Source organism: Adiantum capillus-veneris, chromosome 11, assembly GCF_014529385.1.
Source record: "Adiantum capillus-veneris isolate H3 chromosome 11, ASM1452938v2, whole genome shotgun sequence".
Classification (NCBI taxonomy): domain Eukaryota; kingdom Viridiplantae; phylum Streptophyta; class Polypodiopsida; order Polypodiales; family Pteridaceae; genus Adiantum; species Adiantum capillus-veneris.
Genome location: NC_140941.1, coordinates 329,421 through 342,770, shown reverse-complemented (window position 1 = coordinate 342,770; position 13,350 = coordinate 329,421). Strand labels below are relative to the sequence as shown.

At 41.7% G+C, this 13,350-nt stretch overlaps 1 pseudogene; it reads left to right on the top strand.

Moving 5' to 3' along the window:
* The first annotated feature begins 966 nt into the window (after positions 1-966).
* Positions 967-8,689, top strand: LOC147446785 (uncharacterized; annotated as a pseudogene).
* The last annotated feature ends 4,661 nt before the right edge of the window (positions 8,690-13,350 follow it).

The following is a 13,350-nucleotide window of genomic DNA, read 5'->3' as shown; positions in this document are numbered from 1 at the left end:
CACCTTGGGAATGGTGGTCAACATCACATATGGATGCAAACGAGTATACAAAATGATGTGAGTCTTGTCAATGAACCAATGTACCAATAAAACGGGATGAGATGTCCTTACGGCCAATGATGCAAGCCAGAGCCTTTGCCAAGTGGAGAATAGACTTTGTAGGTCCAATATCACCCCCTTCTTACAAAACACATGCCCAATACATCATTGTAGTCACATAGTATCTCACGAAATGGGTAGAAGCTAAAGCTACACAAAAGGCTGAGCCAGGACTAACGCACAATTTCTATACAAAAATGTCTTTGTTAGATATGGTCTACCTATAGAAACTGTCAGTGAACGAGGCACACATTTCATAAATGAGATAATTGAAAATCTTCTTGAAGACTTCATGATAGTTCATAAGAAGTCGGCTCCCTACCACCCATAGGCTAATGGCCAAGCGAAAGCTACAAATAAGACTCTATGCACAATCTTAACTAAGATAGTATCAGAGACTAGAATGGATTGGGATCAGAAACTACTTTCAACTTTATGGGCATATAGGATTGCTTACAAAACCTTGATAGGCACAACACCGTACAACATGGTGTTTGGACTTAATGCTATACTGCCTATAGAATTCTTAATACCAACCCTAAGAGCAGCAAAATGTCTAGAGTGGATAAGTCATGAAATGTCCTCATGTATAGATGACCTTGAAAAGCTAGATGAGCTTTGCTTGAAAGCAGTAGCTTCTATCTACACACAAAAACGAAGGCAAAAAGAAAATTTTGATAAGCATGTACGTTCCAAAAGTAGAGGCTAAAGAAAGGATAGCAAAAAAGAAGCTGCTTCGATGGCAACAACAACATGGACCACCTCTGAAGATAAATGCAATTTGGGTTCACATAATTTGACAACGAGACCACATAGGAGCCTGAAATTGATGTCCAAATTGGACACAATCAAGTGAAGGCAACAACGATGCTTGATTCAGGAGCTCAAGACAACTTGATCTCCTACAACCTTTACAAGAAACTTCAACTTGACAACCAATTACAGGAGACAAAGAACGAGCTCCAAAGTTATTTAGGACATTCGATTAAGGTTCTGGGATGGACAGGTCTCAGAGTACAGGTAAACCAACATGTCTATCTGCATAAATTTTATGTGGTAGAAGATACGAGTACACAACATGCCGTATTGCTAGGAAAACCTTGGAAGAGAAGATATAAGGTACAACTTGAGTGGAGTCAAAACACTGTGAGTATACAATCTGATTCGGAAAAACAGCAACTTCCTCTTGCTACAAGAGTTGAAAACAAACAATCAGTACTACAACTAGCAAACAAAGGAAAGCAGCCCTTACAAGCATCCATTGACCCACAAGGGATTCCAAAGAGCAATTCAAGGCAGCAAGATCTAGTCCATAAGGCAAAGACTCTAGTATACAACGGGAACATGGTATATCATAATCCAAAGAATAGAAGTGACCAAAGCACACCCCAACAAAAACAACATGGTTTGTACAACAAAGCTATCAAGCAGAATTTGGGTTAGAAAGGATCAATTGACCAAGGAGGAGCAACCAGAAATTGCAGTTAACCCTCCAACGACATCTTATACAAACAGGAAGCCAAAACCAAACTCTTGCCAAAAACAGGTATGGGTACCAAAGAAGCTACTCAGAACTCACAACCGCCATACCAAAATCTGGATTCGAAAGCAACAACCTCAAGAACTGCCAGTACACAATTTCTACAAGCAACAAATGGCAAGTTCCAATCAACTAATATCAAAGGTTCAGTGGTGGAGACCTAAGCAAAGAATAATCACAAATACCAGAACACTGAGCAACCTGACTTCACAAACTCTATTGACCATCAAAGAAAGAGCAAAAATACTAGAGAGCTTATTGTTCATATGACTTTCCCAGGAGCATACTTCCATACAAAGCTTCAACATCAACTACCAATAAGCATTAGGCTTATACGTTCCTCTTGCACAACATTAATTTTTCCATGCATTGCTTGCGTATGCATATAGGGCCACCTTACATGGCCAGCATTAGTACTTTTTTGAAAATCCCATACACAACACATGCTCGAGGATGCAACACTATTGTCCAGGAGGACTTCAACTAGGAAGGGGGGAGGGACTGACACACTACAAGTGTAAAAAAGTATAAAAAAGGGTACTGTTTTCCTTGATTTTATGGATTTTTGTGTTTGATTGCGAATATTTTGGTAAACTATAGCAGTATGCCCTTAAATATTGTGTAATAACAAGATGATAGAGGACAAACACCAAGATGAGCCTCTAGGTGTGTGTATATATCTAAAAATCGTAGTTTTTATGCAGAAAAAGTGAGAAAATGGAGCAATTCAGCCAAAAATACTACACATAGATGTATTAGTGGTTTGTTATGATATTACCTAATTATCTCGATTTTTTGATAATTTTTGGGTCAAGTTAGATATATTCCTTTATTTTTGATTATTTTTATAGCCAAAAACAAAGAAAAATAGAAAAAGCAAGTGAAATGAAAACATTGGGATAAAAGAAAAATATAGGAGTGATCAATAAGCGATTGCAATTGACAGCTTATGGTGGAGACGGGGTGCAAATATGTGAAAAGTTGCAAAAAGCCAAATTGGCCGATATTTGGCCCAATTGACAAATCTTTCAAAAATAGAGCAATTGGAGTCCAAATGAAGAAATTTTTGAGCGTAAAGTACATTTCACGACAAGATAGGAGCACATTTAGATTTGGTAAAAAGTGGTCCAGGAACCCGTATGTGAGTTCTTTTGGGTCCACTTAATAGCTCATTTTTACTATTCACAAGTGAGAGAGAGCTTGTAAGACCTAGAGCGATTGGATCTTCTGGGACTCCATACAACGCACATGACATAACGAGCAGTGTCGAATATGAGAGGTAGACTCGTTACCATGAGCTTTTCTTGTTCTACACTCTCTTTGTAGCAAAAAACTTCAAAAATTGGCAATGTGGCTTCGCGGGAAAGAAAATGAAAAGGACCCGTAATGCATCAACCACCCAACTGGTTGCTACAAGACTTGATGGGGGGATAACTCTAAACTAAAAGAACACCTCTACAACCTCTAATGTGGGTTTAGGTCAATCGGAAAAACCCTAACCTCTTCGGGCACGACAAAGACTGATTGAGAAAGAATTGTCAAAACGACACGAAACTTCAAGAGAAGATACATCTCAAGCATGTCTATAAGCCAAGTGAGTCTTGATCCAAATTGACCATCAAAAAGTGGGCCAAAACATTGGGCAAGGCTTCGGGTCCGCAAAGCGTCATTTGGGCCTCACGATCGAGATAGGTGTCATCACAGGTGTCATCGTCATATCATCAACAACCAAAATGTAAGGTCAAATGTCAAGAAAACTTGTCGCTGACAGTCTCCTCAGCAAAAGATGCTATTTGAGAGACAAATCGCCAAAAGGGGCATCTGTGATTTCAAAGGATTCATCATGGCCATAGGAGGATGCCCAAAGACATCCACATGCAGGGGAATTAAAGATCAAAAAGAATCTTGAGAAAACACGGCCACAATGAAGAAATCTCTTTCGGAGATTGAAATACCAAGCAGGGAGTTTCAAAACTGATCAATTGACTTTTTAAAGTGAAAAATAGCTAGCAGGGCTTAAGGCACAATCACCAAACACCTGAAGGCATCAAGATCAGTTTTTACTTCGTTACCGTAGAAGGCAAAATTAAAATTCTGGCTAGAGTTTCGTCCACGTGGCGACACTTTTTAACGAGAAAACGTTTATCAACTATCAGCTATTTTTATCTCCCCTTGGGTAACCCTTCTGCGCGCTTCTATTCGAGTACTCTCTCTCTCTCTCTCTCACACACACACACACACACACACACACACACACACACACACACACACACACACACACACACACACACACACACACACACACACACACACACACACACACACACACACACACACACACACACACACACACACACACACACACACACGCGCGCGCATGCACCCACCCATCGATGTCCACCCACCTGCTAGGGGATAGTGATCTGAACAGGGTTTAGTAGGAGCCATGGAGGCTTTACCACGACCACAACTTGGCCGAGGTGATCTTGCATGGTCCACCTGCAGCTATCATCAACAATACTGTGCCATATGATACGGAGCGTCCTCTCCAAATTGTAGTGAGAGAGGCAACTATTGCAGACTTCTGGGAGGTTGCAGATACACACTGTGGTGCTTTCCTTATGGAGATGGTTTTTCCTATGGATGCACTTATGCGGTTGGATAGGTAGAAGCTCCTGTAGACGCATCAAACTGTGATTATTACGTTGAAATCTTGATCATGGATTTAGCAACTTTGCATACAGAGTTGTGGCAATGGTTGGAGGTTTGACGGTGCCTCCAGGTGTTGAAGAAATTGTCTAGTTGCAGTAAGTGATTTTGCTGACATTCTGAGCTAGGACATCGTGAGAAGATTTTGGAGAATGAACGTCTAGCTGGTCTGGAGCTGAGTAGTGTTCTGGGGGTACTAACTATTGACACATTAGCAGACTTTCTGCCCAGAAGGAAGTCAACTGGCATGCATCATGTAGCAAGGTCGTAGTCTTTTTTTAACAGATTCCAAGCAAGGGCCTCGCTCCAGATGCAATCACCTACGTACTCCAACTGCAATTAGTTGGCGTGCATCATGTAGCAAGGTCGTAGTCTGTTTTCAATGGATGCCAAGCAAAGGACTCTCTCCAGATGCAATCACCTACGTACTCCAACTGCAATCCCCTACGTAGCATGGTGAAGGGCATGTGGCTCTATGCATGAATCTTGAAGGCATGTTGGTCTACACAAGATGCTGATATGGGCACAAAAATTCACAATTATATTGCTAATCAAAGGTTGTTGAAAAAAGAAGTCATTCTTGGCAGTGTCTTGGTCAATATGTATGTCAAATGTGGTGCGCTTGAGAAAGCACAAAAAGTGCTCGAGGAGATTCCTATCCAGAACATCGCCTCTTGGAATGCATTGATTGCAGGATGTGCTCAACAAGAGCAGGGCTAAAAATCTCTAGATGTTTTCAGTAGATGCAAAGCGAGGGCCTCTCTCCAGATGCAATCACTACGCATGCCTCTTGAAGGCATGTGGCTCTACTCAATATGCTGATATGGACAGAAAATGTCACAATTAGTTGGAGACTGTTGAAAAAAGATGTTGTGCTTATTAATGTCTTGGTCAATATGTATGTCAAATGTGGTGCACTTGAGAAAGCACAAATAGTGATTGAGGAGCTCCCTGTCCGAAATGCCACCACTTCTAATGAATGCAATGATTTCGGGATGTGCACAACAAGAGCACGGCGAGCGTCCATGTGGCTGTACTCTTTTTTAATGTTTATCAGCTATCAACTATTTTCATCTCCGTGCTCAACTTTTGCTTCTTGGTTGATGAACATCATGTGGCATGGACAAATAGTGCTTGAGGAGCTCCTTGTCCAGAATGCCACCACTTCCAATGAATGCAATGATTATGGAATGTGCACAACGAGAGCAAGGTGAGCGTCCATCTAGCTGTCCTCTTTTTCAACGTTTATTAGCTATAGATATTTTCATCTGCTTTCTCAACTTTTTCTTCTTGGTTGATGAACATCATGTGGTGCGCTTGAGAAAGCACAAAAAATGCTTGAGGAGCTTCCTGTTCAGACTGATTGCAGGATGTGCTCAACGAGAGCAGGGCTAGAAAGCTCTAGACTGTTCTCAGTAGAAGCAAAATGAGGGCCTCTCTCCAGATGCAATCACCTACTACTCCAATTGCAATCACCTATGCAGCCATGTTGAAGGCATGTGGCTTGACGCATGCATCTTAGAGGCATGTAGTTCTACGCAAGATGCTGATATGAGCACAAAAATTTACAATTATATTGGCTGTTGGAAAAAGCTGGTGTGTGTGGCACTGTCTTGGTCGATATGTATGCCAAACGTGGTGTGCTAGAGAAAGCACAAAAAGTGCTTGAGGAGCTTTATGTCCAAAACGTCGCCTCTTGGAATGCACTGATTTTGGGATGTAAACAGATGTCGTGCTTGGCACACTATCTTGGTTGATATGTATGCCAAATGTGGTGTGTTTGAGAAAGCACAAAAAGTGCTTGAGTGCGGAATGTTACCTCTTGGAATGTACTCATTGTGAGATGTGCGCAACAAGCACAGGGCCAAAAAACTCTAGGCTGTTTTTAGCAAATGCAAAGCAAGTGTATCTCTCCAAATTCGGTCACCTATATTTTCACTAAGCTTGCCTATCTTTACCATCTGCGCGCTCAGCTTTTGATTGCTCGCTACACATCAATTTCGTGGTTGATGAAGATTGCGTGGCAAGGAAGCACTGATTGCAGGATTGTGCGACAAGAGTAGCCCATAACTCTCCATATGCAATCACCTACATAGGCATCTCGGAGGCATGTGGATCTATGCAAGATGCTGGTACACATTGTTATAAAAAGATGTCGTGCTTGGCATGTCTTGGTTGATATGTATGCCAAATGTGGTGTGCTTGAGAAAACACAAAAAATGCTTCAGAAGATTCCTGTCTAGACTGATTGTTGCAGGATGCTCTCAATGAAAGCAGGGCTTGAAAGCTCTAGGATGTTTTTAGCAGATGCAAAGCGAGGGCCTCTCCATAGGTGCGATCACCTACACATACCTGTTGAAAGCATGTTGCTCTACTCAAGATGCTTATATGGGTAGAAAACTTCACAATTAGTCTGAGACTATTGCAAAAAGATGTTGTGCTTATCACTATCTTGGTCGATATATATATCAAATGTGGTGCGCTTGAGAAAGCACAAACAATGCTCGAGGAGCTCCCTGTCCGGAATGTCACCACTTCCAATAAATGCAATGATTACGGGATGTGCACAACAAGAGCTAGGCCAAAAAGTTATAGGCTGTTTTTGGCAAGTGCATAGCAAGGGCCTCTCTCCAGATGCAATCACCTATGTCACAAGCTTTATTAATTGTAGGAAAATTGCATCGCGTAACTGCCTCTACTAAACTTGTTGTGGAGAAGTATCTAGGATTCAATGGTATCAGCATGGATATTGCTGCCTATGCAGAGGTCCTTATGTCGGGCACAAAACTACGGAAGATGTTGATATGTGCAAAAGAATTCACAAGTACATTGTTAAAAAAAGATGTTATACTTGGCACTGTCTTGGTCGATATGCATACCAAATGTGGTGCGCTTGAGAAAGCACAAAAAATTGCTCCAGGAGCTTCCTGCTAGAATGTCAGCATTGATTGCGGGATGTGCACAACAAGAGTAGGGTCAAAAAGCTCTCGGCTGTTTTTAATGGATGCAAAGCGAGAGCCTCTCTCAAGATGCAATCACATAAGCGTGCATCTTGAAGGCATGTGGCTGTATGCAAGATGCTGATATGGGCTTAAAAATTCACTTTGAAATTGTTAGTCAGGGGCTGTTGCAAAAAATCTCCGTGCTTGGCAATGCCTTGGATGATATGTATGCCAAATGTGTTGTGGGATGTCGTCTTTTGGAACGCACTGATTGTAGGATATGCCCAACAAGGGCAGCCAGGAAGTTTTGGGCTGTTTTCAGTAGGTGCTTGGGGAGCTTACTATTTGAAATGGTGTTAACTGATTGCGGGATATGCACAATAGGAGCAGGGACATAAACCTCTAGGCTATTTTCAATGGATGCAAAGTGAGGGCCTCGGTCCAGATACAATCACCTACACGTGCATCTTGAAGGCATGTGGCTCTATGCAAGATGTTGATATGGGCTTAAAAATTCACTATGATATTGTTAGTCATGGCATGTTGCAAAAAACTCCATGTTTGGAAATGCCTTGGTCAATATGTATGCCAAATGTGGTGCGGGATGTTGTCTTTTGGAATACACGAATTGCAAGATATGCCCGGAAAGGGCCTTACCAGGAAGCTATGGGCTGTTTTTGCCAGGTGCTTGAGGAGCTTACTACTCAAAACGGCATGAAAACTGATTGCGGGACACACACAACATGAGCAGGGACAGTAAGCTCTAGGCTATTTTCAGCGGATGCAAAGCGAGGGTCTCTGTCCAGATGCAATCAACTATGCATGCATCTTGAAGGCATGTGGCTATATGAAAGATGCTGATATGGGCTTAAAATTCACTTTGATATTGTTAGTCATGGGTTGTTACAAAAAATTGCCGTGCTTGGCAATGTCTTGGTCAATATGTATGCCAAATGTGGTGCAGGATGTTGTCTTTTGGAAAGCATTGATTGCAGAATATGCCCGACAAGGGCCAAGCCAGGAAGTTCTAGGCTGTTTTCAGCAGGTGAGTTAATTGATTGCAAGATACACACAACATGAGCAGGGACAGAAAGCTCTAGGCTATTTTTAGCAGATGCAAAGCAAGGGCCTCTGTCCAGATGCAATCACCTACACGTGCATCTCAAAGGCATGTGGCTCTACACAAGATGTTGATATGGGATTAAGAATTCACTCTCCTATTGTTAGTTAGGGATTATTGCAAAAAATTCCGTGCTTGGCAATGACTTGGTCGATATGTATGCCAAATGTGGTGCAGGATGTTGTCTTTTGTAACGCAGGAATTGCAGGATATGCCCGACAAGGGACGCAACAGGCTCCTGGCTGTTATCAACAAGTTCTTCAGGAGCTTACTATTTAGAACGAAGTTATATGATTGTGGGATACGCACAACAGGAGCAGGGGCTGAAAGCTCCACACTGTTTTGAGTGGATGCAAAGTAAGGAGGGCATCTATCCAGATGCAATCACCTATGCATGCCGCTTGAAGGCATATGGCTCTATGCAAATTGTTCGTATGGGTTTAAAAATCCACTCTGATATTGTTAGTCAAGGGATGTTGCAAAAAATTGTCGTGCTTGGCCATGCCTTGGCCGATATGTATGCTAAATGTGGTGCACTTCAAAAAACACAAAACGTGCCTGAGGAGATTTTAGTCTCGAATGTCGTCTCTTGGAGTGCATTGATTGCGGGATACGTGCAACAGGAGTAGGGCAGAAAGCGCTTGATTGTTTTCAACGGATGCAAAGCAAAGGCCTCTCGCAACATAAATGAAGCGTAGACATGAAGAGCATGATTAGGAGTCAAAAACATGGCTATGGCAAGAAATTTATGGGGTGTTTTAACCAAATACGAAGGGAAATCCCACCCTGCCTCCAATATGCACCTACCATGATCAAAACCAATATGCACCTATTGCACTTAAAATGGTCCTCTACCACTATAAAAGAGTCCTCTTGGCGCTTCTATACCAAAGCTTGGTAATGCAGCTTCAGGCTTTGCAATGTCTACTCTGCCTCCACTATCATGTTTGTTTCGAGCAGTGCTGTCATACAAATGCTTAAATGCAACCTGCGTGCCTTGATGATAGTCAATCTTTTGCACGGTGAGTAACCATTACCATTTCCTTGATTTTTGACATTGAGAATGCAGTTAATGAATGCACTAAAAATTGCAAGCTGTCGTGGGAATGGCACGTTCCCTCGTATTAAAAATTGGGGAGGACTCTGCAAACTCCCCCATGCAAGGAAACTTGCATGTTTTCTTTTTTCTTGAAACATAAGAATGGGACAACAAACGATTAATAACATTGACATCTTGTATGAACATCAAGCTTGATAAAACTCTAACCCTCCTTGTGGTTTTTTGTGAGGTAAACCTTTGAAAGCCAAGGTCAAATTGCTCTAGATTGTCTTGAGTAGATGCAATGTGAGGGTGTTTTACCAAATGCAACGACGTATGTTTGTGCATTGAAAACTTGTCACAATCAAACCTACAAAGATAATTCATGACGACATTCTAAGGCAGTGGCTTTTGCGAAGCCATATCGCGATGGGTGGTGTGCTCATGGACATGTAAATTTGAAATGTCATCTCTTGAAAAATGGGTTGATTATAGGATACCTATTATGGTTGTGGCAAGGAAACACTTTGCTGCTGTCACTGGTGGATGGGAAGGGAAGAGCTATCTTCAAATTCAAATCACCTATACTTGCACCTTCCAACCTTGTAGCCTTACACAAGAAATCAACATGGGTGAGAGAATTCATGACGAGATTACCAGTCAAGGTCTACTGGAGAAAGATGACATGCAATGGTTCTTGATTAATTTGTGGATAATAGTTGCAGACTCCACCAAAAGCTGCTTCAAATGATGCTACAAAATTTATATGAAGGACGTTTCACCACCAAGATGAAGATTGCTTGACCGTCTTGTCCATGAGAGACATTTTAGATCATTAATCAATTGAAGGTTTCTCTTTAGAAAAAGTCTCTTGGGTTGTTACAACGAAGTTTTGGACTAGTTTAAGGGGACATCTCTCACAAACACTTCCTCCAGTTCAGTCAACTCCTTGAAAGTATGTGGCCTTATAGAACACCTTCAGAAGAATGAGAATCGATGATGAGATTGCAAGATATACCAATGGGAGCAAACAAACATCATGCCGACAAAGCTTTAGCCCAACATCATCGTGTTTGTTTATGACAATCAACAAATGGATATTGAAACAAAAGGGTACGTAAAATACTTCGAATTATATACTCATTCCTACCGACACAATGCAACGAACATATTATGGGAATGGCATGTTCCTTCGTATTATAAAAATTGGGGAGCACTGTGCAAACTCCTCCATGCAAGCAGACTTGCATCATCACTGAATATGAATTCTAGCCCTGCTTATGGCTCTTTTGCAAGGTACATGGGTCAAATTGGGGCATCACGGTCGTAACATACTAGAGATGGTAATTATTAAGAAACAACCAAACTTGCTTTGGTGAAAGATCTCTCTTTGTCTCTCTCTCTCTCTCTCTCTCTCTCTCTCTCTCTCTCTCTCTCTCTCTCTCTCTCTCTCTCTCTCTCTCTCTCTCTCTCTCTCTCCATCCATTTTCTTCTTCAGGGATATATACTCTTGTTGAATTTTCAAATGACACAATCACACTTACACAAATGACAAGAATGCACACAATAGAGCGCGGGTGAATCCAAGAATTAATATGATCTAAAAACTAAGGACATATTTAGTCAATATCAAAATTGGGACATGAAGATCATGGCATTGAACACAGGACCTTGTCTAACTTAGGGTCATAGGATTTGTAGAAAACAAAGCATAAGCTCTCTCTCTCTCTCTCTCTCTCTCTCTCTCTCTCTCTCTCTCTCTCTCTCTCTCTCTCTCTCTCTCTCTCACCTTTTCCCTTCTAGGTTCTTATTACTTTATTAGTATATAGCGAGATTCAAACATTTTGTTTTCTCTTACCCTCGAACTTCATTGTGACAGTGTAGCTCTGGAAGCGTATGCAAATGGAAGACTTTTCTCCAAATACATGCACCTATGCTTGCACCTTGAAAGTGGCCTTATGGAAGTTGTTGACATGGGTGAGATAATTAACAAGAAGATACCTGGTTCGGTGCTGATAGTTAGTGTAGCAGCCTCTTTTGAATTCTTGAGCAGCTAACGTACAACTCTAGTTACTTCATGAATGATACATCCCCGTTTGAAAATTTGCTTCCCCGTTGCTCCATGTGGCAGACATGACCATTGATTTACATATCCTACATAGTGTCTTTACTCGTACCCAGCTTCTTTTATCGATCGCGTGCATCAAATTTATATAACGAATCCGGAGAGAATGTCACATCCGACGACTTGGAACGACGTCTCTTGGAATGCACAGGTTGCGGGATACGCACAACAAGAGCAGGGCCAATAGCTCAACCTTATACTAGATTCCAGCCAAGTTACCAAAGGCACGGATGCTGCCTATTCCAAAAAGGGCCAAAATTTAGGACCTTTGTCGTGATGCAATTACATACACATGCATATTGAAGGCATGTGGCTCTATGCAAGATGCTGATATGGGCATAAACGTTCAGGCTGATATTGTTAGTCAGGGGCTGTTGAGAAAAGATGTCGTGTTTGGCACTTCCTTGAAAGCATGTGGCTCTATGCAAGATGCTGATATGGGCATAAACATTCAGACTGATATTGTTAGTCAGGGGCTGTTGAGAAAAGATGTTGTGCTTGGCATGCCTTGCGTGCATTCAAACTTATATAGCGAATGTGATCATGACTTTTGCAAGCAACATCAATCCATTAGTGTCAGCATGTAGTGCATCCTCGCAAGCAGTATGTCTACCCCCAATGATCTTAGTGAAGTATTTCATGCCATGTAATGCTTTGGTTGATATGTATGCCAAATGTGGTACCATTATGAAAGCATCAAAAGTTCTTGATGGGCATTCTCTCCGGGATGTCATCACCTACAACGTGTTGTAAGGATCACTTGGAACAACCTCTCTTGGAATGCACAGATTGTGGGATACGCACAAAAAGAGCAAGGCCAAGAAGCTCTAGGTTGTTTAAAGCGAGTGCCTCTCTCCTAACACAATCACATACGGGTGCGTCTTGAAGGCATGTGGCTCCATGCAAGATGCTGATATGGGCATGAACATTCAAGCTGATATTGTTAGTTAGGGCTATTGAGAAAAGATGTCGTGCTTGGCAATTCTTTGAAAGCATGTGACTCTATGCAAGATATTGATATGGGCTTAAACATTCAGGTGGATATTGTTAGTCAAGGGCTGTTGATAAAAGATGTCATGCTTGGCAATGCCTTGGTGACATATTTTATGCATCGTGTGCATTCAAATTTATATAGCAAGATTGCAAGATTTTTCCCATAGGAGAAAGATCTTCGTTGTTTTTAGCAGATGCAATCACTACGCATGCATCTTCAAGGCATGTGGTGCAAGATGCTGAGATGGGAAAAAAAATCTAAATTATATTGTTTGTTTGAGTTTGTTGAAAAAAGATGTCGTGCTTGGCATTGTCTTGGTCGATATGTATGCCAAATTTGGTGCGCTTGGGAAAGATGTCGTGCTTGGCAATGCCCCGTGGTACGCTTAAAAAAGCACAAGAAATGCTTGAGGAGCTTCCAGTATGGTATGTCCCCATTGCTCCACGTGGCAGACAAAAAGTGCTTGAGGTGATTTTTAGTCGGAGTGTGGACTCTTGGAATGCACTAATTGTAGGATTTTCCACACAAGAGAAAGCTCTAGGGTGTTTTCATCGGATGCAAAGATATGCACAACAAGAGCAAGCCAGAAATCTCTAGGCTGATTTCAGCTTCCTATCCACAGTTTGGACTCTTGGAATGCACTGATTACAGGATTTATCCCACAGGAGAAAGATCTAGTCTGTTTGCAACAAATGCAATCACCTATGCATGCATCTTGAAGGCATGTAGTGCAAGATGCCGATATGGGCAAAAAAAATTGCAATTATATTGTCTGTCAAAGT